Source organism: Leptodactylus fuscus, chromosome 2, assembly GCF_031893055.1.
Source record: "Leptodactylus fuscus isolate aLepFus1 chromosome 2, aLepFus1.hap2, whole genome shotgun sequence".
In the NCBI taxonomy this organism is placed as follows: domain Eukaryota; kingdom Metazoa; phylum Chordata; class Amphibia; order Anura; family Leptodactylidae; genus Leptodactylus; species Leptodactylus fuscus.
This window is the reverse complement of record NC_134266.1, coordinates 57,906,824-57,931,807: the sequence shown is the minus strand read 5'-3', so window position 1 is coordinate 57,931,807 and position 24,984 is coordinate 57,906,824.

Genomic DNA, 24,984 nt, shown 5'->3' with positions numbered 1-24,984 from the left:
CTATCACCACCCAGTGGTACACTGCAGATCCCTAGCACTGCACCAACCCAAGTGGTGAGCTGAACAGACTGGGTGAGTCTACAAGTCTCCGTGACTATTTTAAGTACTACCGTTCCCATATCATAGGGCAAACTTTACACTTGCACCAGTCCCTATGTAAGCAGGGGGCCCCTTGAGAAGTCCCAGGGCTGTATCTGTCATGAGGCCTCGGGCAGCAGATTTCCGAGTTCCTGAGGGGATGGCACTGAGAGTATTTGTTGGGCAAATCTTGTGAGATTGGTTTGGTTCAGACCAAACACATCCAAAGCATAAGTGTTATTATTATACTCTGGGGTCATATCATATAATGAGCGGTGACCCTGGTGAAGTGACTAAACATAGGAAACAGTGTCCATTCACATGGAGTAAACGCACGCTCATTTTGGCAAAATACTCCCATTGACTTCAATGACAATTTTTTACACGTGTAAAAACACACATCAAAATACACGTCAAAATACACATGTAAAATGTCATTGAAGTCAATGGGAGTCTTATTTTTACACGTGTATTCTTTTCACGTGTATTTTGCCAAAATGAGCGCATGTTTACTCCGTGTGAATGGACCTTTAACTCATTCCCCTGGCCTCTGGCCATTATACTGTGAGGTCTGTGGAGACCCCAGAGTATGATAATAGCTCACCTGAACTCAAAATTATAATATACTGTCTGAGGGTAGGACAGGTTAATATCAGAGGGACCACTGGGGAGGGGACAGGTTGTTGTCTTGGGGGACCGGTTAATATGTAATGCCACTGTAGGGGCATTATACTATGAGGGGGCATTATACTATCTGGGGACCACTGAGGGGGCAGTATATTATTTGGGTACATTAGAATTTGTGCTGGTCAGGTGTGTCTAAGTTCTGGTGATGGCCACTTTTAGGAAGTGGAAACTTTTCCACTGGGTCCACCAATATGTTAAAACGGTCCTGACTACTTGCAGCCTGTGGGTTTCCTCCAATAGGTCTGTCTAATGCACTAAATATAACATGTACTGGCACCTTAGCTGGTATAGCATAACATGTTAGCCAGAAGTATAACATAAAGTGTCTGGGCCCAAGTGCAAAATCTGTATTAGGTCCCCCAATTATAATAAATCATTTAAAGTACTGGTTTCTGAAGAGACACCTTATGGGCCCACTAAGTCTCCAGGGCCCAGGTATGACTGAACCATCTGCACCCTGTTAAGTTACACCCCTAGTGTTTTCCACTCCTTAAAGGGGTATTCCTATTTTAGCCAGTCATAGCTGAGATGTGAATACACAGTTTAACATCCCAGCTGCCAGGCCAGGAATTACGGAGCCCGCTTTGCTATAATTTTTTTGTAACTCACATTTAGTTCTATGGGATTTACAGAAACAATGTACAACCACCTTCGGCTGTTTCCGTAATCCCAACCGACCTCAGGCAGACAGAGACTTGGATGTTCTCATTTCAGCCATGAAAAGCCTGATAATCTCCTTTTGCTCAATGGCAATTTTGCTTTTAGTAGTTAAAATCATTTTGTCCTTGCTGTAAGGAAGATCATATTTCCATGCACTGATGTACTGAGAATCTTGATTATAACTGCTGTATGCATAGAAGCTTCTCTGAACAAGTCCAGTACAAAGCAGTGGCGGTGAGACAGAACCGCAGCCTAAGTGTTCATAGATAAGATATTACTGCAGACTTTGCTTAGATTTTTCATAAACTGCAGTTAAACTTGACTTAGCGATTTTGTTGAATCACTGCAAAATGAAAACATACTAGCATTTGCCCGCGACTTCGTCCGCGTGTTGTCGCTGGTGCCAACCTGTGCATGGGTATACAATTGCTGCTGGCAGTGATGCGCTTGCACCTGCGCGTCGGCTGTGTTGCATCTCAGTATTTGCGCAGTAAACCCTGCCCGCGTGGCACCCCCCTCCCACGCGTCCGCGCTATAAAAGGGAAATAATTTAGTTACCAGACTCCCTTTACATAATGCGGTTCAGTCATACTCACAGTTTATAAATGTAGAACCACAGCACCTTGTTGCCGCCACTGTACAAGATGGGGGCTCAATGAAGACATTTTGTCAATGGGACTGAGCTTGTAGAACCTTTCCTGGAGTAGAGTATAGATCTAATTTGAGACCACTTGGATCATTGAAAATTGCATAAATAAAGTTTCCCTAATATGTTATCACTATAAGGGAGCGTTCATAATACCGTCGGTGTCCGACAGTTAGTGTCCGCTGCTAATGTACGTTCAAAATCTTGTGCGGACATTAGCATCGGACTCTAGCTGTGTCCATGACATTTTGCATTGATTTAAATGGAGATCAGGTGCGTTCTTTTACTGTCAGTGTCTGTCCTCAACTGTTCGTTCCCAAAGATGTCCGACTTTTGAAGCAGACAGCTAAACCCAACATGTAGGTTTTTTCTGTCTGCTTGAAAAGTCGGACATCTTTGGGAACGGACAGTTAAGGACAGACACGGACTGTAAAAGAACGCACCCGATCTCCATTTAAATCAATGCAAAATGTCATGGACACAGCTAGAGTCCGATGCTAATGTCCGCACAAGATTTTTCACAGACATTAGCAGCGGACACTAACTGTCGGACACTGACGTTAGTGTGAACGTCCCCTAAGTCCGGTTATTTGCAACTTCTTTGTGTTTAATAAGAGATGCTGCACATTTAGAAAGATTAGACTGCTCCGTTATGCAAGTAGTACTGGTGTTGCCTAATAGAGGCCTTTGTCACTCATAGTTATTATGAAATATTATGCAAGATGTTATTCTGTCATCATTTTTTTGTACCAAAACCACAAATGATTCCAAAAAGGATTGGAAATATATAGGAAGTTCTTATACTTTTACCTTTTTCACAATCCATTTCTGGCTTTGGGTCAAAATTGCAACGCCAAAAAGCTACATTTCTGGAACATGGAACCCCAAGCCTTAAAATGTTACAAATTCCAAATTCTGCCTGAAATCATCCTCGGTTCATTTCAGCTAGTGGAAAACAATAAGCATTATGGTCAATATTCACCTGAGAATTCTTATGGAAATGAATGTGAGGAAGAGAAATACCACCTGACCTGGCGGAATATGATGTGGGATTTGCAAATTCCATGGTGGATTCTGTGCTGAATTTGGTCTGGCAGAAAAATGTTGCTTCTGAATTCCTGAAGCAGAATTTTTCAGCTTCTACAAATTCTATGGTGTGAACTTATCCTTTAAGTAAATATATCACGTGGGAAAGACAATCTGATCGGCCTTTATATCAACCTGCTCATCTCCTCCTGCTCTGTAACATGCTGCTGGCAGATCATACACATTTTCCATGTGACAGGTTCCCTTTAAGGAGAAATACTAGGCTATTTATGAACACATTCAATATAATTTCTTGGCTCATTTTATTAATATTGTTTTCCACTTTCCTGCTGTTAACATATCATAAATATATTACTATGGAAGAACCAAAGCACTTGGTAAGTAAGGAAGCCGTATACGCCAAGCATTAGTCACCAGGAACTAACCACAGTATATCCTGTTATCAATTCTTTTTGCAGAAATCATACTTATGAAGAAGCCTAATTTGGATGGTTTGCAAAAATACCGGTATTTTATCCTACTAATATGTTTGGATGTTTGTGTATTTGGATGTTTAGATGTTTGGATGTTTGTTCCTCAATCACGCAAAAAACGCTCAACCGATTTGGCTCAAATTTTCAACAAACATAATTCCCAGGCAGGATTGAACGATAGGCTACTTTTCGTCACAATCACAGACATACGTTTTTGCCAGGACCCCCACAAAACCACAACTCAAACCACCAGCTCTGCAATCCCACACACTTTTTAGCATAGCAAGCCACAAACTCCCTATTGCCCTCTCCCCAGGCAGGGGAGGAGGCCGAGGCTGGGGTTGCGGGGGTGGGTGTAAAGGCGGAGGGGGTTGGAAAGGGGACGCAATGACATCTAGACGGACGAACGGATTTGCCTGAAATTGCGCACATACATACCTTGGGTCCCGGATTGAACGATAGGCTACATGGAATTCCTGTACACCACCGCAATTCACTCCCGTGACCGTTGCTTTTCACTTTTGAATTCGCTGCACGACCTGGGATGCTGTAGGACCTGGGATGACGTCATCCCAGCCCCATCAGCAGCTCACCTGGATGGGTGCCGCTTCTCTATGTGGGCGGAGCTATCGGCGTCCACAAGAAAATGGTGGCTCTCAGAGGTCCAGAGCGTCCTGAACCAGCACCCGTACTCTGGGGTAGCGAGAAGTGCGTACGCTGCCCCGCCTGTGTGGGCTTACCACAGGACCGCAGTGCTCTGCCGTGGCCGGACAGGGGGTCGCCTGTGCCGCAGTCTGGAACGCCGGTTCAGCCTGCTATCCCGTGGCAGCTGCAGCCTCTGGACTCTGCATGTCCGTCGGGGATGTCGCCGATGTCTGCTCAAAGTTATCTACAGTGTCATTCGGCCGCAGGAGAAGGGTTGTGACGACAGGCGAGTTAGGGGACTTTGCGAAGGGAGAGGGGTGCGGTGTTGGGAGTGAGGAAGTTGCCGGTCCAGTGGGGGACGCGGGAATGGGGGTGCCTGGGCAGGTAAACCCGGGGGCCCCTGGAAGGGGGACAGGGCCGCCACAGCGCCCACAGATGGAATGGGGGCACAAGGCTTGCCGTGGGAGGGGGGCCCTCATAGGCACCCCTGTAACATCGGTGCACGGGGAGTCCGGGGTTTGGTGCGGCCGTGGGCACAGGTTGGTGGGGGGAAAGGTGACACAGGGTCTGGGGGGGGGAGAAGGGGTCACTGGGTAGGTAAAACAGGGAAGGGGGCATGGGGTGGTGGGAAAAAGGGGGCATGGGGTAGGTAACACGGAGGAAGGGGGCATGGGGTTGGGGGGAAGGGGACACAGAGCTAGGGGGAAAAAGGGGCACGGTGTAGGAGAAAGAAGCGAGCACATGAGGGAGTGGGTAGGAAAAAAGGGGGTTGGTGGGCGTCAGGGGGGAAATGAGGAAAAGGGAGCCACTGTGGACACAAGGCAAAGGAAGGGGGTCAGGGTTCCATGGACGAAGTCGCGGGTACTGCTAGTATATTATAAGTAAACAAAGACCATAACTGTCAGCCAATGCTGCGTTTACATTTGCACTCTCCTATCCATTCTTCTGGTCTGTCTCAGAACCAAAGAACAGAGAGTGCACAGCAATGGATAGTTAAAATGAGGGACAAAAACAGATGAAAGGACCCCATTAAGGGCGGGTTCACATGTGCGCCCAGTCTCCGCTTTCAGGTTTCCATCTTCTGCCGAAAGGAGACAAAAACCCAGCAGACAGTGTCTGCCTGTGAGTGTTTTGTGGTCTCCGCGGCAAAAGTATCTTTTTTTAAAGGGATTCTACCATTAAAACCCTTTTTTCTGTGGCTAACACGTCGGAATAGCCTTTAGAAAGGCTATTCGTCTCCTACCTTTAGATGGGATCTCCGCCGCGCCGTTCCTTAGTAATACCGGTTTTTACCGGTATGTAAATTAGTTCTTTGGCAGCGATGGGGGTGGGCCCCAGCGCTGAAATTGCGATAAGGGCGTCCCCACCGCTGCCCGAGAACACGATCCTGCGCCGCCTCTATCTTCTGCTGGATCCTCCCCTTCTTTCTTCGGCTTTCTTCTGACGCCTGCGCAGTTGGCTCTGCCACTGAGACACTAGTAGAGCCGACTGCGCATGCGCACAATTCCGGCCTCGGAGCTATGGCCGCGCATGTGCAGTCGGCTCTACAAGTGTTAGAGCCGACAGAGGTGAAGCCGCCAAAGAAAGCCGAAGAAAGAAGGGGAGGATCCAGCAGAAGATGGAGGCGGCGTAGGATCTTGTTCTTGGGCAGCGGTGGGGACGCCCTCATCGCAAATGAGCGTGCGTTTTACTCCGTGTGAATGGACCCTAAGATAGACAGACCAGACTGTTAACGTAGATCCCTAAATGAGGCCCCAGATCAAATCCCTAGGTGAGACCCCGACCAAACCGCAATTTCAGTCACCTGACAATTATAATTGTAAACCATTTGGTGAGGATTTTGACGCTTAATCCACCTCAAAATCAGGCTCCAAAAAAAAGCCCCCCAGTAGAACTCTAACCCACTGAAATCTGGCTACTATTGCTTTCAAAGGGAGACAGTGATGAACACTTCTTTCTTTAGTGCGCTGAAAAAGATTGGATCATGTTTGGTCTTGTTGGGGTTTATGCAGCTGAATCACTGTGAAACTCGCAGCGCAAGCTTTAGTGCTTGACTAGCCCTTATGTGTAGAGGTTAACCATGATTGAAACCTTTGTCATGGGGGCAGCACAGTGGCTCAGTGGTTAGCACTGCAGCCCTGCAGTACCAGAGACCTGGGTCTGAATCCTGCCTAGGGCAACATCTGCAAGGAGTTTGTACGTTCTCACCATGTTGGAGTGTATTTCCTCCCATACTCCAAAGACATACTGATCTGGAAAAATGTAGATTGTGAACCCTATATGGGGCTCAAAATCTACAACAACACAAAAATCTGTGGCTGGGTTGAACCAGTTTTTGGAGAGGATTTTGACTACCTCAGATTCTTCTCCGAATTCCACTATGTGAAGCTGCCTTAAGAGTTCCACCACTAGGAAATCCAACAATGATAAAAATAGAAAACCCCAGTTCCCTCTAAATATAGTAGTAGTGACATGTGCGACCACCACCTTACTCATTTTAATGAGACTCATGGAGAGTTACAGTCGTCTGTCTCAGACAGTCTCATACAATAAAAAAGATACGGATGTGTCTAGATATTTCATGGTTGTTATAGCTCCCCCTGGGGTTCTTTTGATTCTGTCTCAGAACATCCAACTAATGTGCCCAGTCCTGATGGTCACACATGCCTTTACACATTTAAGCTTTTTTTTTTTTTTTTCAAAAAAATTATTTCAATTAAAAATTTTTTTCCTGTACTAACTTAAAAAAAGGTAATATATATTTCAACTAAACTGTGGGCTTTAATCATTCCTTAGTATTAGTCACAGAAAAGGACACAGTGCGGCAATTGTTTCAGTGACATGAGAATGATGATATGCTATATCTTTCCCACTCTCGATGACACACCGTCTGTTGCCTTTTATCCTTGTCCCAGTGGTCTGCATTACCTAATGTTGACTCAGAATGTGACCGCAGAGGTCACAGGAGCCTCAGGATGCGCTGACAGCATGAGCTGGTGTTTTCATGCTTTAATAAGGGATAAAACCAATTGGATTATTCAGCCACTTATTTTCTTGTCTGGCATCAAAATATAAGTCTCTGTTCACACTTTGTTTTTTCATTACATTTAAATGTATATATAGTGCGGTGTGCTCTCAGCATACACAAATATAAGAGCATTTTGCCGTTCTCTGGGGCAGATATCCATCAGCATGCTTTTCGTGCACTGTATAGGAAAGTGTAGGCTGTTGCAGTAAGTAAAAAATAAGTATCACTGCATGGCATACATTATAGCTTTTCACTAGAAGTATACATTAAGGACAGGAAAATGTTAGGTCTGAACAGAACCTTATTAGTTCTTTCTCCATATCTGCACTGTATTTGGTTTGTCTGTAACGGGTATTTAATATTAAAATATACTAGGTCGGGGACACTCAACTGTATGACCTTGGTCTGTCCCGCCACCCATGATACATTATAATAGTGGCAGCATGGATCATGTGACTTCCATTATTGTAAGGGGGCAGCAGTTGGGAGATGAGCGTTTCTCTTGACAGCTGTTGTATCATTTCTTTGCGGGGGGTATGAAGGAGGGTTACAGTGTATGGGACAGTCAGGAGTGTTATATTCTCTGGGGGCGGGGGCATTAAGGAGCAGTGTACTGTGTGAGGGGTACTAAGGGTAAGCTTACACACAGTTTTTTGCAGGCGGAATATGTTTCAGTATTTGTAGGCAACTACAGGGGATGCCATGGCAGTAGTCACTATCAAGCCCTAATCCCCCTACCACATAATATACCTATATTCCAAATGCACAAGGTCGGCAGAGACCCCATTACAGATTTTGTATTTCCTGGTTCTAAATAGAAAATGTGATCTGATAGGATGCGTCCATCTTTAGCTTCTTACTGTATATGAAGAGAATTGACAGAATCTCCAGTGAGTCAGTAAGGTTGTTTGTCTTGTATCAGCTTTTTATGATATATTGTTCGGAAGTTGCATTTCCTTCTTTAATGGACTTTGATTTGTTTGAATGTCAATAATAAAACAGATGAATGACTATTTAATGGCACCCATTAGCATCAGGCACACAGTGACATTTGGTATCAATAAATAGACATGTTGCAAGATTGTCACAGTATGATACAGTATTGTTATATTATCATAGGAAATGTTAACGCAATACTCAAAATAAGAAGAAAGTGTATATATACAGCCATGGCCATAAGTATTGGCACCCCTGAAATCTTTCAAGAGAATGAACTATTTCTCCCAGAAAATCATTGCAATTACACGTTTTATTATACACTTGCTTATTTCCTTTGTGTGAATTGGAACAACACAAAAAAATATGATATAATTTCACACAAAACAACAAAAACGGGCCAGACAGAATTACTGGCACCTTCGTCTTAGTATTTGGTTGCACACACTTTGGAAAAAAATAACTGAAATCAATCACTTCCTGTAACCATCATGAAGCTTCTTACGGACCCTTCATACGGAGTATACGCTGGCAGATTCTGAACGTGTAACACACTCCGTATCAGCGGCGTTAAAACAGATCCCATTGCTTTCTATGGGAGCCGGTATACGTGCGCTCCCCATAGAAATGACTGGGCTGCTTTTTTCCCTATAGCTTTCAATAGAAAGCAATGGGATCTGTTTTAACGCCGCTAATACGGAATGTGTTACACGTTCAGAATCAGCGAGCGTATACTCCGTGTGAAGGGGCCCTTACACCTCTCAGCTGGAATGTTGGACTCCTCTTCTTTTACAAAGTACTCCAGGTCTCTCATATTTGAAGGGTGCCATCAAAATGTATTGAAGTAACTTAAATTGGGCGTATTTGAAGCTGGTGGGCTTGAGGTGAAGAATAAATATGGGGGCCGAGAATGGAAAAGACTATCCATAAAGGCATTGTGCCATTCATTGGATGGTGAGCCAGAAGCATTGGGCATGTGGCCAGGCCCACCACATAGGGAAAGTAGTACCTTGGGCATTGCAACCCCTAAAAACAAAGGGAAGAGACTGTAGGGAAGAGTAGGACCTATGGAGGATTTTTAATGAGGATTCCATAAGGGTGACCTACCAACTGCCTTTAGTTATAGATCTACAACTGTCAATACATTTGGCCAGGGTCAGGGTCGTGTTAAGGTTCCGTTCCCAGGTTGTCTTAAAGTCAAGCTGGATTTCAGGAGGTGGTGCAATAAGCTTCTTAATTATGTTGCGCACTCTGGACAAAGGAACATCAAGATCTCTGGAGATGGTCTTGTAAACTTGAGATTGTTGATATTTTTCCACAATTTTGGTTCTCATGTCCTCAGACAGTTCTCCTCTATCTGCTCTCCATACTCAGACACACAATGAAAAGATTGAGTCAACTTTTTTCCTTTTTATCTGGTTTCAGTTCTAATTTTACATTGCCCACACCTGTTACTTGCCACTGGTGAGCTTGAAAGAGCATCACCTGCTTGAAAGAAAAAGTTAATTACCCTCAATTTTGAAAAGGTGCCAACAATTTTGTCTGGCCCAGTTTTTTGTGAAATTATGTCCAATATCTCTGTTTTTGTATTGTTCAAATACACAAAAAAGAAATAAACTTGTGTATAACAAAATGTGTAATTGCAATAATTGTCTGGGAGAATATATTTTCTGGAAAAATTTCAGGGGTGCCAACATTTAAGGCCCTTAGTGTATACAGATGAGATCACAGCAACATACAAAAATCTCAATGTTCATTAAGTGGTGTGAGAAGGTGACAGGCAGAGTGCTGGAGTCCAGATATATCAGCCCCAGGTTTCCGACATATGTGTGGTCCAGGACGAATCTCGAGTAGGCCTCAGCCCAGGTGTAGATCCTTGTGTTCATGCCGGGCTAGAGCCTCCGCTGCAATGCATGGAGGCTGCTGGCCCTCTCTACTAGCCGCACCAAGTCCGATGTTTCAGGTTCCCTCAGGGAGATTACCGGTACCTCTGCATTAGTCATCAGGGATTGCCGGTCTCCTCCTGGGACCACAACCCGAACATCCGAGGTCAGGCAGTGAGCCAGAGGCAATTTAGACCTCACTCTGGCACCAGCTCGCCGCTGGTTATTCAGATCTTCCTGGTATCAGCTCACCCTGCATTCCTGTCTGCCCCTGATACAGTTTCCTGCCTCTTACTGTGTATCTGCTACTTTGCCTCCCTGTGTATGACCCTGCTTGCCTTCCAGACCTCCTCTCCTTGACCTGCAATTCTGAACCTTGTAACCTCCAGTGTATGTGTCAGGTTGTCTGAAGACCACCTCTCCTTGACCTGTGACTCTGTACCTTGTGATCTCCAGTGTATGACCTGGCTTGTCTGATTACCCATTTGCATCACCCTTCTCTACCACGTGACCTCCGGTGTATGACCCGGCTTGTTCAACTACATCCTGTCTCATCCCTGGAAACTGCGTGACCTCCTAACTACAGACTAGGCTTGTACGACTACTCTGTGGTGCTTCCGCTATCTCCTGGAGAACTCCCGTTATTGCACTCAACTCAACTGACCAGCTTCATCTGTTACTTCACCCACCTAGGTGAGCGGTTTTCAGGTTTTCTGGTCCCGCTGTAACTTGGGGTGTTCTGTGCATGTGACGCCCTCTGGACGGCTGCGGTTCTGGGTCCCAGAATTTACGTCCATCTCCACCACCAAGAGCTCTGGCGAAAACCTCTGGGGCCTGGTTCTGCTTCGGTTTGGAGGGCATTACATGCTCAGTGATGTTTTGCCTCGGTGTGCAGGGGAGTCTGGTTGCCTGGGACTAACTGTCCCTTCTATAGTGTATTTGGTTCCTAACATCTTGGCTCATTACTGGGTCAGAAAAAGGCTGCAGATCCTCCATTCCAGTGCAGTTCCATGAGGTGAAAGGAGGTGTGTGGTTCTGTCCTTTAACCCTGAGTCAGGTGAGACTATATTGCACCTGTTTTGTTTGTGTGGCTGGTAAGTAAAGCACATGTATAGTTACGTTATCAGTTCTGTTTTGTTAGTGGCTCAGACGAGCAGGCATTTATTTTGTTTTTGCCTGAAGTTAAGGCAGTATTTTCTTTTGCTCATTTTGTGCCTGATTTCAAGGTTTATTTATGTTCCTGTTTTTATTTCTGAATAAACCAGTTTGCTGCACATTTTGTGTCCCTGTCTTGACTGTTTGGGTCTGCACCACTGCTTCTACCGAGCTAACTTCCCAACAGTGAATAAAAGGTCACTACAACACATGCTACCATAGATTAACCCCTTAAGGGCACAATTAGTTAGGTGTTAAAGTGCAGTTACTGTTTTCATGCTTTCCATCGCCACCTTTCAGAATGTATAATGTTTTTTCATTTTGCTGTCAGATGAATGAAGACTTATGTTTTACACAGCCCGCAAGTTGTATTTTTAGTTGGCACCATTTTAGGCAATGTGGGATTGCAATTCCTAGAGACCACAAGTAAAGATAATTATAGGAGTTCTCTGTACAGTTACATGAAAGCATTACCTGACCCCATTTGTAAACTCCTAAAACATGCATTAGCACATACTGTATATGTTTTGCAGTTGTAGTTTTCTAGTAATGGGCTAGTCGGCGTAGGGGCTGTGCTGTGTGTTCTGTCACTGAATCAACTATGGAATCTGCAGCAGGATCAAGACACTTATTTTTTCAGCAGCCTGTTTCCGTCTCTTGAATGTAATTGGAGACAGGTTTATGGTGGAATTTTGGCACCGATTTTGAGGTGCAAAAAAAGTTTTTACTAAAAATCGACACAAAGTGAAAAGTCCTCTTAAAAATAATATTAAAGACTATCTACTTCGTTTCCATATTTTATCAGTGTCATTTAGAGCTACAGTCACATTTGCCACAATAAAGGCTGCAGCAGTGTCATGTACAGACAATGGACGATTATCCAGAAGCCTGGCTGTCTCTGCTGACCTCCACCTACCACCACCACCGCCGCCCCTCCTGCCATTATTCTTCAATGGTTTACTACTGAATTGCTATACTATACATGGTAAATGTCAGACTCATCAAGTGTCCCTAGTGTTCTTGCGTAATGTCCTCAGGACAAGGTTAAAACTTCATTAAACTAAGGTTAATAACACATTACACTTCCTCAGATGTATTTTGAGAATATGCAAAGTCCCATGTCTTGTACTGTATATGAGGTTTATCTTTAGTAAAACAAATTGGGGTTGCATATACTGTTTATTGTGCAAGTCTATGGACTAGACCAAAAACAATTATGGATGCAGCATTGTTCTCAAATACTTTTCTATAGTACTTAGTCTAAAGCCCTTCTACTATCTATCTATCTATCTATCTATCTATCTATCTATCTATCTATCTATCTATCTATCTATCTATCTATCTATCTATCTATCTATCTATCTATCTATCTATCCTATACTGTATTCTATAGCTGTTCACACTGTATGTCTTTGCTTCCCTCTGCTGGCATAGTAGGTCACTACATCTGAAACATGGAAGGGACCGAATGGTGTATGGAACTCATCACCTCAGTTTCACATCCTTACTTTCGATTGTGTTCAGGTTACATATTTATTTACATTTTATGTAGATTGTGAGCCCCATTTTTTTCCCTATCAGTATGTCTTGCAGATGTTGTTCCTGGCAGGATTCGAACTCCAGCACTCCAGCGCTGCAAGGCTACAGTGCTAACCACTGAGCCACCATGTTGCCCCCAGGTTGCATATTTAGTCAAGAAGTTCTAACATTTCCCAATACCAGTGAACAATAGGAAGAACTACCACAATCCAGATGGAGGGAACCAGAGGATGGGAGTAGTAGTGGCGGATGATATGTCATCTGCTAGGCTAAGCACACTCAACCACAGACCTCACCCCCACAATGCTGAGGGGGGTCCTGCAGCCAGGGCCGCCGCCAGGAATTTTGGGGCCCCATACACCCTAAGTGTCTGCCCCCCCCATTTTAACACCACTTTATTTTGTGACATACCAATTACGTCCCAACTTTTGAAGAATAGAAAGAGGGAGAAAATGTGCGGCGCGCTCTGCGCGCCGCAACAAGTTTAGCTCCGCCCGCTTTTCTGTAAATTACCTGTAAATTATATGTCCCCCCTCTATCTCTCCCCCACTTTCATATACACCCTTCATCTGCCCCCAGTTTCATGTCCCCCCCTCCATCTCTGTCCCCAGTTTCATGCTGTTCTCCCCCTTTCAACTGCCCACAGTTTCATGTCCCCCCCATCTCTGCCCCAGTGTCATGCCGTTCCCCCCCTCATCTGCCCCAGTGTCATGTCATTCCCCCTTCATCTGCCCCAGTGTCATGCCATTCCTCCCCCTTCATCTGCCCCAGTGTCCATGCCATTCTCTCCCCACCCCCTTCATCTGCCCCAGTGTCATGCCATTCTCCCACTTCATCTGCCCCAGTGTAATGCCATTCTCCCTCCCTTCATCTGCCCCAGTGTCATGCCATTCCTCCCCCTTCATCTGCCCCAGTGTCCATGCCATTCTCTCCCCACCCCCTTCATCTGCCCCAGTGTCATGCCATTCTCCCACTTCATCTGCCCCAGTGTAATGCCATTCTCCCCCCTCATCTGCCCCAGTGTAATGCCATTCTCCCCCCCTCATCTGCCCCAGTGTAATGCCATTCTCCCCCCCTCATCTGCCCCAGTGTAATGCCATTCTCCCCCCCTCATCTGTCCCAGTGTAATGCCATTCTCCCCCCCTCATCTGCCCCAGTGTAATGCCATTCTCCCCCTCCTTCATCTGCCCCAGTGTCATGCCATTCTCCCACTTCATCTGCCCCAGTGTCATGCCATTCTCCCCCTTCATCTGCCCCAGTGTAATGCCATTCTCCCCCCTCATCTGCCCCAGTGTAATGCCATTCTCCCCCACTTCATCTGCCCCAGTGTCATGCCATTCTCCCACTTCATCTGCCCCAGTGTCATGCCATTCTCCCCCCTTCATCTGCCCCAGTGTAATGCCATTCTCCCCCACTTCATCTGCCCCAGTGTCATGCCATTCTCCCACTTCATCTGCCCCAGTGTCATTCCATTCTCCCCCCTTCATCTGCCCCAGTGTAATGCCATTCTCCCCCCCTCATCTGCCCCAGTGTAATGTCATCCCCCCCTTTCATCTGCCCCAGTGTCATGCCATTCTCTCCCCACCCCCTTCATCTTCCACAGTGTCATGCCATTCCCCCCCTCCCCTTCATTTGCCCCCCAGTTTCATGGGCCCCCTTCATTATGTTAAACACAAAACAAACACTTATTTACACTCACCCTTCCTTCATCGCTCCCTCACCGCTCCTCTCTCTGACGCTCCTCTCACTCCACTGACAGGTGTAAGCGCGATGTGACGTCGTGACGTCACGCATGATGTGACGCACGCCGAAGCCGGGCGCAGCATTAAAGCAGGAGCTGAGCTCCTGCTTTAATCGCCTGTGTATTCAGCTCAACGGCGTCCGACGGACGCCGATGAGCTGAAATCGGGACAGGCAAGTGCCGGGGGGCCCCAAGAGGCTCTGTGGGCCCCGGCACTTGCCCGACTATACTATAGTGACGCCGGCCCAGGGCACAATTGCTGCTGCGGGCGCCAGGGGGCCGGCCAAAACCGGGCCCCCCCCCATTTTTCAATTTGGCCGGGCCCCTGACACCAGTAGCGGTAATACTGCCCTATCGGCGGCCCTGCCTGCAGCACTACCTGGATGTTTATGGTAGTAGTTTACCCCGGGCCGCTTCCGGTTGGAGAGGGGACCTCTGCTCTCTGAGCCAGTTTGAAGGTGTTTGGAAGGGCCCTGTTGTTACGGTAGGCACAACTCAGGAGGCCAGTATTGCAGCTGAACAGGGAACAGCTTTATTCAGCAACTGGAATAAGTACAAACGGCAGCTTCCCAAATGGGAGTAGTAGTACCACAATGTGCAATCCCCCAGCCTTGGTTATAGTAGGATACCCAGGAATGTTATAAGCTCTATGGAAAACTGCTCCTCCAACTACTCCTACTGTCGTTGCACTCCCAGCTATAGATACTGGGGATGGTAGTGCAGAGAGTCCTGACAGGGCACTGGTTACCTTTGCTTAGACCTGAGTGAACTTCTCCACTGCTCCTCCTGGCATGGATTCCAAAAGTCCAGACAGCTGAACTCCCTTCTCAGGGCTTTCTCTAGATGAGCCTGGGGCAAGTAGTCTCTTTTCCTAGAGCGTTGGTCAGGAACCTTCGACACTTCAGCTGCTGTCAAACTACAACTCCCAACATGCTACATTCACTTCCCTAGGAGTTCCAAGAACAGCAGAGCAAGTATGCATGCTGGGAATTGTAGTCTTACAAAGCTGGAGTGCTGAAGGTTGCCTACTCCAATCCTAGAGGCTGTATGGACGGACGCTGAAGTCCAGTTTCAGTGCTGGCATGCACCACTGCAGACTGCACTTAACAGTTGACAAGAAATGACTGAACCAGTGGCGTAACTACCACCATAGCAGCGGTAGCAGCTGCCACAGGGCCCGGCACATTAGGGGCCCGGTGACAGCTGCTATCATTATGCTCGGAGGTCTTTTCGGACCCCCGAGTATAATGATCGGGGCCCCCTGTTGGTGGAATACTTTCCACCAACAGGGGGCCCCGAAGCTGCAGCAACGGCTGAGACAGGAGCTGCAGGTCTGGCTCCTGTCAGCGCTGCAGGACGTTCCCCCTCTCTCCCCCCTCCCTTTCTCTGTCTGTCCTCTGCCCACCAATGAGAGGAGGAGGCGGGGCTTATCCCTGCCGTCCAGCACAGAAGAGAAGAGGAAGAAGCTGCTCTAGGAAAATGAAACTGAAGCTACACAGGTACGTACTGGGGTTACTATACTTATTACTATCAGGCATTTGGGGGGATTACTTGTGTTTTAGTAACTCCATGTGCCTCATAGTAATAGCAGTTAACCCCATCATCTCCCTCACATTAACCCCTGTTTGCCTCACCATAAGAGTTACTGATATGTGAGACATTTGGGGGTAATAATAATGAAGATACTTTATTATTACCTCCATGTCTCTCACATATCAGTAACTCTTATGGTGAGGCACACAAGGCTTAATGTGAGGGACATGATAGGGTTAACTGCTATTAATATGAGGCACATGGAGTTACTAAATTGTAATGCACATGACCAGATTTTTTTTTATCCACAATTTGTCCTGGTATAGCGGTCAGCGGTGACAGTATTTAGTCCTGTAGGGGCCACTAAGGGACATAATACTGTGTGCAGGGGCCACTATGGGACATAATACTGTGTGCAGGGGCCACTATTGGGTATAATACTGTGTGCAGGGGCCACTATTGGGTATAATACTGTGTGCAGGGGCCACTATGGGACATAATAGAGCGCGCAGGAATGCGTAGGAGGGACTCGGTCGAGATCTTCGGTGTCGGGGGGGCCCCATGTCAAAAGTTCGCCACGGGGCCCCGCCATTCCTAGTTACGCCACTGGACTGAACTGAAGACTAAATTGACACTGAACTTCAATGGACACCCTGGAGACCTAGGTCTCCTATAACCCTGCCCAGTGGCCTGTTATTGGCTAGGGCTGAACCAAGGGAGAGGTTTGAAACACTGAGAGGGAAAATAACAGCGGAAACTGCAAAACAATGTACATAGAACACAGAACATAGAGGATGGGGCATACCAACACAACCCAGAGGAACAAAAGACAAACACTTAAAGGGATCCTATCATTCAGATCGAATTTTTTGTCCTTAACATGTAGGAATAGCCTTATGAAAGGCTATTCGTCTCCTATCTTTAGATGTCTTCTCTGCGCCGCCGTTCCGTACAAATCTCGGTTTTCGCTGGAATCCAAATGAGTTCTCTCGCAGCACTGGGGGCGGGCCCCAGTGCTCAAACAGCACTGGGGGCGTCCCCAATGCTGCGAGAGAACTCTCCAGCGCCGCCTCCATCTTTTTCAGGAACGTCCTCTTCACGCCTCTTCTTCCAGCGCAGGCGGTTCAACTTGTAGGCCTCGGGCAGAGCCGACTGTGCATGCCCACAGACCACAAGAAAATGGCTGCTTACTTACACTGTAAACGGCCATTTTTCTTGTGGCCGCGGGATGCTGCAGACCTATATTCCCAATAGATAGTCATTGCAATCCACCTCACAGTCACAGCACCATGACAACAACAGACACTGTGCAGCACCGCACCATGTCAAGATATGGTTTAGAGATCTGCTCACATGGTTCAGCTCTGTGCGGTGTCTGCCAATGCTGCGATGTGACTGTGCGGTGGTGTGGCCAAGAGTCTGAGGGCTCAGTCTGGCAACAGTTCACATTCAACTTCCAATTCTACCCTCATGGTACAAGCCCTTATTACTGGAATGGTGGGATCATTAAATGGCTGAGAAGATAAGCAGTTGCACAAGTAATGACGCCTAACCCCTACGCAGGACATTTATTGACTTAGTGCTGGTAGTTATGGTCATGGTATGTGACATGAATTCTACACACCCTAAAAGTTTAATTTTAGCTGTTGTGACTCAGGCTCTGCTTGGGTCACATTTTAGGGCACAAACATGATTTTTATATATTTTACACAAATATTACCCTCTGATAAAATTTTTTTGCATGACTGTAAATTGTTTGATGCCATTTATACTATAGTCCAGGTACCTGTTTAGTTTCATTTGCATTTGTCAAAAATGTGAAAATTGTCCTGTCTCTTCCTGTGCAACTCTAGCATGAATTTGGAATTGAGCCAGAGACACATCTATGGGCATGAAAGGAGCTGAAAATCTGTTATAGTCTTTTTATTCTTTATGCCATGTGACCTTAGGATGTCTTGCTATTCTTATATCCATAATCTAGTATCTTGGGATTGAATGATTGTGTCAAGGTCAAAAATAAAGATGTAGAGACTGGATGGGGCTCCTTACTCTAAAGCTTCCCGCATGAATAACATATGCAGGACTTGTAGCTCATAAATCATTCTCTCCTCCAGGAATGAGCAATCTCCTGATTTGCCATTGTCATGTAAATGTCTTGTATGCTGATGAGTAGATATATACCTCTATTTAACACCTTAGCTTTTTTAGTCTCCACATCATAAATCTTTACATCCCTATAAAATATTCTAACTTTTAAAGGAAACCCGTCAGCAAGGATATGTTACCATAAAAAGTGGGTTTAGTGGGAGGAGCCTTGAGTGTATGAACAGATTTAAGCTAAGGCCCCACATTGTGTTAATGCATAGTTTTTTTGTTGCAGATTTTATTGTGTTTTTTTGAACTAAACCAAGCATGGGTACAAAAGGAATGGGAAATATATACAGTACAGACCAAAAGTGTGGACTCACCTTCTCATTCAAAGAGTTTTCTGTATTTTAATGACTATGAAAATTGTAGATTCACACTGAAAGCATCAAAACTATGAATTACCACATGTGGAATTATATACGTAACAAAAAAGTGTGAAACAACTGAAAATATGTCTTATATTCTAGGTTCTTCAAAGTAGCCGCCTTTTGCTTTGATTCCTGCTTTGCACATTGGCATTCTCTTGATGAGCTTCAAGAGGTAGTCACCGGAAATGGTTTTCACTTCACAGGTGTGCCCTATCAGGTTTAATAAGTGGGCTTTCTTGCCTTATAAATGGGGTTGGGACCATCAGTTGTGTTGTGCAGAAGTCAGGTGGATACACAGCTGATAGTCCTACTGAATAGACTGTTAGAATTTGTATTATGGCAATCAAAAAGCAGCTAAGTAAAGAAAAACGAGTGGCCATCATTACTTTAAGAAATGAAGGTCAGTCAGTCTGAAAAACTGGGAAAACTTTGAAAGTGTCCCCAAGTGCAGTTGCAAAAACCATCAAGCGCTACAAAGAAACTGGCTTACATGAGGACCATCCCAGGAAAGGAAGACCAAGAGTCACCTCTGCTGCGGAGGATAAGTTCATCTGAGTCACCAGCCTCAGAAATCGCAGGTTAACAGCAGATCAGATTATAGACCAGGTCAATGCCACACGGAGTTCTAGCAGCAGACACGTCTCTACAACTGGTAAGAGGAGACTTTGTGCAGCAGGCCTTCATGGTAAAATCGCTGCTAGAAAACCACTGCTAAGGACAGGCAACAAGCAGAAGAGACTTGTTTGGGCTAAAGAACACAATGAATGGACATTAGACCAGTGGAAATCTGGGCTTTGGTCTGATGAGTCCAAATTTGAGATCTTTGGTTCCAACCACTGTGTCTTTGTGCGACGCAGAAAAGGTGAACGGATGGACTCTACGTGACTGGTTCCCACCGTGAAGCATGGAGGAGGAGGTGTGGGGGTGCTTTGCTGGTGACACTGTTGGGGATTTATTCAACATTGAAGGCATACTGAACCAGCATGGCTACCACAGCATCTTGCAGCGGCATGCTATTCCATCTGGTTTGTGTTTAGTTGGACCATCATTTATTTTTGAACAGGACAATGACCCCAAACACACCTCCCGGCTGTGTAATGGCTATTTGACCAAGAAGGAGAGTGATGGAGTGCTACGCCAGATGACCTGGCCTCCACAGTCACCAGACCTGAACCCAATCGAGATGGTTTGGGGTGAGCTGGACCGCAGAGTGAAGGCAAAAGGGCCAACAAGTGCTAAGCATCTCTGGGAACTACTTCAAGACTGTTGGAAGATCATTTCCGGTGACTACCTCTTGAAGCTGATCAAGAGAATGCCAAGAGTGCACAAAGCAGGAATCAAAGCAAAAGGTGGCTACTTTGAAGAACCTAGAATATAAGACATATTTTCAATTGTTTCACACTTTTTTGTTAAGTATATAATTCCACATAGTTTTGATGCCTTCAGTGTGAATCTATAATTTTCATATTCATAAAAATACAGAAAACTCTTTGAATGAGAAGGTGTGTCCAAATTTTTGGCCTGTACTGTATGTACTTATATGCTATTCTTCTGCTCAATCTACTCCTGACTTTAGCTTAAAAAACACAGTAAAATCTGCCACAAGAAAAGCTGTTTCCGCAATGTGGGGCCTCAGCCTCAAGAGGACTTTTTCCAATTCCATCACGCCCAGTTCTTTGCATCCTTCAATAGGCGACACCACCTCTGTTCCTGAGCAGCCAGTGCTGTTAATTCTAGCACCCAGCTGCCAGCTCATTAGTATTCACGGCATAATGATGTCACTACAATGCACTGAATACTAATGAAGAGGTTGCCAAAAGAGCCGCCAACAACTTAAAGAGTAGTTTATCATGTGTAAAGTAGGGGTTGAATCCAGGAATTGACATATACAAAGCATGTTAAGCTGGGCCACCAGTTCTATTAGCTACCATGTGAGTTTTATTTCTCTAACCTCTTTCAATTTTCAACTGTCTATTTTTTTCTCCATATAATGTATTGGTATGCAGAGAAACATCCCTATCTATCTATCTATCTATCTATCTATCTATCTATCTATCTATCTATCTATCTATCTATCTATCTGTGTTGAGCCTCTCTGCTGTTTGAGGCGGACGGTCAAAAGAACCCCCCCCCATCCCAACTGAATATCGGGGGATGGGGGGGGTGTTGTCTTTTGATAGCACACCTACGGCAGCGCGGGGGGGTGCTAGTGGTAACATTACAGTGAATACAGTGCGTGCAGTAATATTTTGTTATTTACAGGAGACGTCTTCCCACATTTCCTGTCTCTTCCCTTTGGACCGCCATGACCACCTCTTCCAGACATCCAGACAACACAGACATCTTTGACTCACCACTTCTCCACACACCCGACCCCTATACATATATATGTGTATATATATATATATATATATATATACACATATATATATATATATATATATATATATATATATATATATATATATTTTATGCCCCACAGCAGCCCCTGCAGCCTATATTGTGCCCCACAGTGGCACAATAGACTGTGGGGCATAATAGAGGTTGCAGGGGCTGCTGTGGGGAATAATAGAGGTTGCAGGAGCCACAATTTACAAGTGTAAATTTATTTTAAAAACGTATATTTATGTAAAAAGAATATGGTTTATATACAAAAAATATACAATAAGAAAATATTAACTAAAGGTTATTTCATTAAAAAGAGTTTTTTTTTTTAACAAACAAGAGAAGCAGGGGCAAAGGTAACTATAATATATTTAAAATATTATTTAAGATAGTGTCGGGGAGGCCTCCTCAGTTTATGGATCCCTCCCCTGATACCACTTTTAAAGAAACCATGTGAAAACATAAACAGAGTCAAAGCTAAATAACGGTTTCATTAAATGCTGTGGCAGTTGTAAGCATTGAGAACAGAGCAGTCTGCATGTTGAGGAATAAAGTCTCTCATTTTCAGTGCTCAGGACTTTAATCATTGAGACTTATATGCGGCGTTCACACTGGCGCCTGTGTCCATCCATGGGGTTTCCGTCCTAAGCCTCGGAGAAACTGCATGGGGGCCGGATTTCCAGAGGTCAGTTTTAAAACCCATTCATTTGAATGGATTTTTAAAGCAAACAGCCGGTGTCCGTATGCAGTCTCTCCGCGGGTAAACCGTTTTTCTTGCCCGGACAGAAAGTCGGACATGCAGGACTCGGTTAATCGGGGCTTAGGACTGAAATCACATGGACGGACACGGGCGCACGTGTGAACACCTCCTTATAGTACATCTGACTGTGAACTCCCCAAAGACTCTGCCATTCTGCCACTACACCCAACCTGTTATGGAAAGATAAAATGCTTCCAAATTGCCTTTCAAGTGACTGACAGCAACTGTTGATCTTGGGCCAGATGAGTCGAGAGTATTACTGTAACCGTTACATCACACATTAAAATTAATGTAATAATATTTAAAATTTTTGATAACGAAGCTGTTTATTTGATTTGGGGTCTACTATTATTTGTGTCTACCATTATTATATGGGGTCTGAATGTATGTAGCTATCCACTGTTATAAAGGCCACGCCACTTAAAAAGTCTCCTCCTGCTGAGGGCCGCCGATGCCACAATAGAGAGCCTAAGTAGAATATTGGGTGCTGAATAACAAAAATGATAGGAACTGTGAGGGCTAGGGAAATACTCCAACTTCACCAGAATCAGTAGATCGAAGCCTATTAAAGAATGCGAAGAGAGTTGGCTACTGTCACTTAAAGCAGAAATGAGCAAAAATTATAACAAAAATCTCTGCCAACATAGCAGAAGTAACAAATAAGTTGATTTTGTGTAAGGACTGCTATAGGTGCGCCTAAATTCCTGAGCGAAGTAATATACAACATATGAGGAACTAGTCTTACTAAACCTCCCATTTTAGTTTTACCAGTACCAGGTACAGGGAGAAGTCATTATTTTTCTGTCTGGCTTTTCTCCAGCTTCTCCCTTTCTGGCTTGGACTGATAGAAGGATTTCTCTATATACACAAATATGAGCCAGACTTTGGAAGAGAGTCACCCAGTGGAAACTTCTTGCTGTTTTAAGTTCCTTTTGCGAAACAGTAATGTGTAAAAGTTTTAGGCTGGTGTTAAAAAAAACACTGCAAATTAAGAATGCTTTCAAAAACAGAAGTGCTAAAGATTATCTTTGTCGATTATCATAATGCAAAGTTAATGAACAAAAGATAATCTAAATCGCATCAATATTTGGTGTGACCTTTGCCTTTAGAGGAGGAGTCCTGGAAGTGATGATCCGGCCCCCACAGAGCCCTGACCTCAATATCATCCAGTCCATCTAGGATCACATGGAGATACAGAAGGATTTGATCTATGCAAGTGTACCTAGAAGAAATGATGGAAGTCAAAGGGTGCTCACACCAAATATTCATTGGATTTAGATTTCTCTTTTGTACATTCACTTAAATTTGTTAATAGACAAAAATAAAACTATTAACACTTCTATTTTTGATAGCATTCTTACACTGGAACATATTTCCTACAGTACTGTATGTCGTCATGGAGTGAATACACTCTGGATTTGATGCCACAGATTTCTATGTGGCAAGTGTGCAGTGTTTTACAGTTTTAGCTAAGAGTATAAGAGTTTAGAGAAAAAAGTATACAGAATATTATCACCTGCGGTGTATAGTTTAAGCCTGAAGTTTGTAAAATGATTCTTTGGGATTAACTCTTTGCAATGGATAGGGTGAAATCAGAGGAAAACCATAATGATTACATGAGGAATTTGGACCAAAACCTGCCCCATTTCAGTGCAGCATATATATGTTACTGTTACTTTGATAATTGTGTTAGTATTAGAGATGAGCGAACACTAAAATGTTCGAGGTTCGAAATTCGAATCGAACAGCCGCTCACTGTTCGTGTGTTCGAACGGGTTTCGAACCCCATTATAGTCTATGGGGAACATATACTCGTTAAGGGGGAAACCCAAATCCGTGTCTGGAGGGTCACCAAGTCCACTATGACACCACAGGAAATGATGCCAACACCTCTGGAATGACACTGGGACAGCAGGGGAAGCATGTCTGGGGGCATCTAACACACCAAAGACCCTCTATTACCCCAACATCACAGCCTAACAACTACACACTTTACACACTCAATACCACCTCTCTGACAGTAGGAAAACACCTTGAAACATGTGTATTTGGCACTTGCAGTGAGGAGAGCTTGTCACCAGCAGTGAATTTGGCCCTTGTAGTAAGTTGAGGTTGGCACCAACATTTGTTTTGAAAATCAGGGTGGATTGAGCCTCTAACCAGCAGAGTTTGGGCAAATTCATGGTGGAGGGAGCCTCTAAAAACCCCAGTTTGGACCAATTCATGGTGGAGGGAGCCTCTAAAAAACCCAGTTTGGACCAATTCATGGTGGAGGGAGCCTCTAAACAGCCCAGTTTGGGTAAATTCATGGTGGAGGGAGCCTCTAAACAGCCCAGTTTGGGCAAATTCATGGTGGAGGGAGCCTCTAAAAACCCCCGTTTGGACCAATTCATGGTGGAGGGAGCCTCTAAACAGCCCAGTTTGGGCAAATTCATGGTGGAGGGAGCCTCTAACCAGCCCAGTTTGGACCAATTCATGGTGGAGGGAGCCTCTAAAAACCCCAGTTTGGACCAATTCATGGTGGAGGGAGCCTCTAAAAACCCCAGTTTGGACCAATTCATGGTGGAGGGAGCCTCTAAAAACCCCAGTTTGGACCAATTCATGGTGGAGGGAGCCTCTAAAAACCCCAGTTTGGACCAATTCATGCTGGAGGGAGCCTCTAAACAGCCCAGTTTGGGCAAATTCATGGTGGAGGGAGCCTCTAAAAACCCCAGTTTGGACCAATTCATGATGGAGGGAGCCTCTAAAAACCCCAATTTGGACCAATTCATGGTGGAGGGAGCCTCTAAACAGCCCAGTTTGGGCAAATTCATGGTGGAGAGAGCCTCTAAAAACCCCAGTTTGGACCAATTCATGGTGGAGGGAGCCTCTAAAAACCCCAGTTTGGACCAATTCATGGTGGAGGGAGCCTCTAAAAAACCCAGTTTGGACCAATTCATGGTGGAGGGAGCCTCTAAACAGCCCAGTTTGGGCAAATTCATGGTGGAGGGAGCCTCTAAAAACCCCAGTTTGGACCAATTCATGGTGGAGGGAGCCTCTAAAAACCCCAGTTTGGACCAATTCATGGTGGAGGGAGCCTCTAAAAACCCCAGTTTGGACCAATTCATGGTGGAGGGAGCCTCTAAAAAACCCAGTTTGGACCAATTCATGGTGGAGGGAGCCTCTAACCAGCCCAGTTTGGACCAATTCATGGTGGAGGGAGCCTCTAAAAACCCCAATTTGGACCAATTCATGGTGGAGGGAGCCTCTAAAAACCCCAATTTGGACCAATT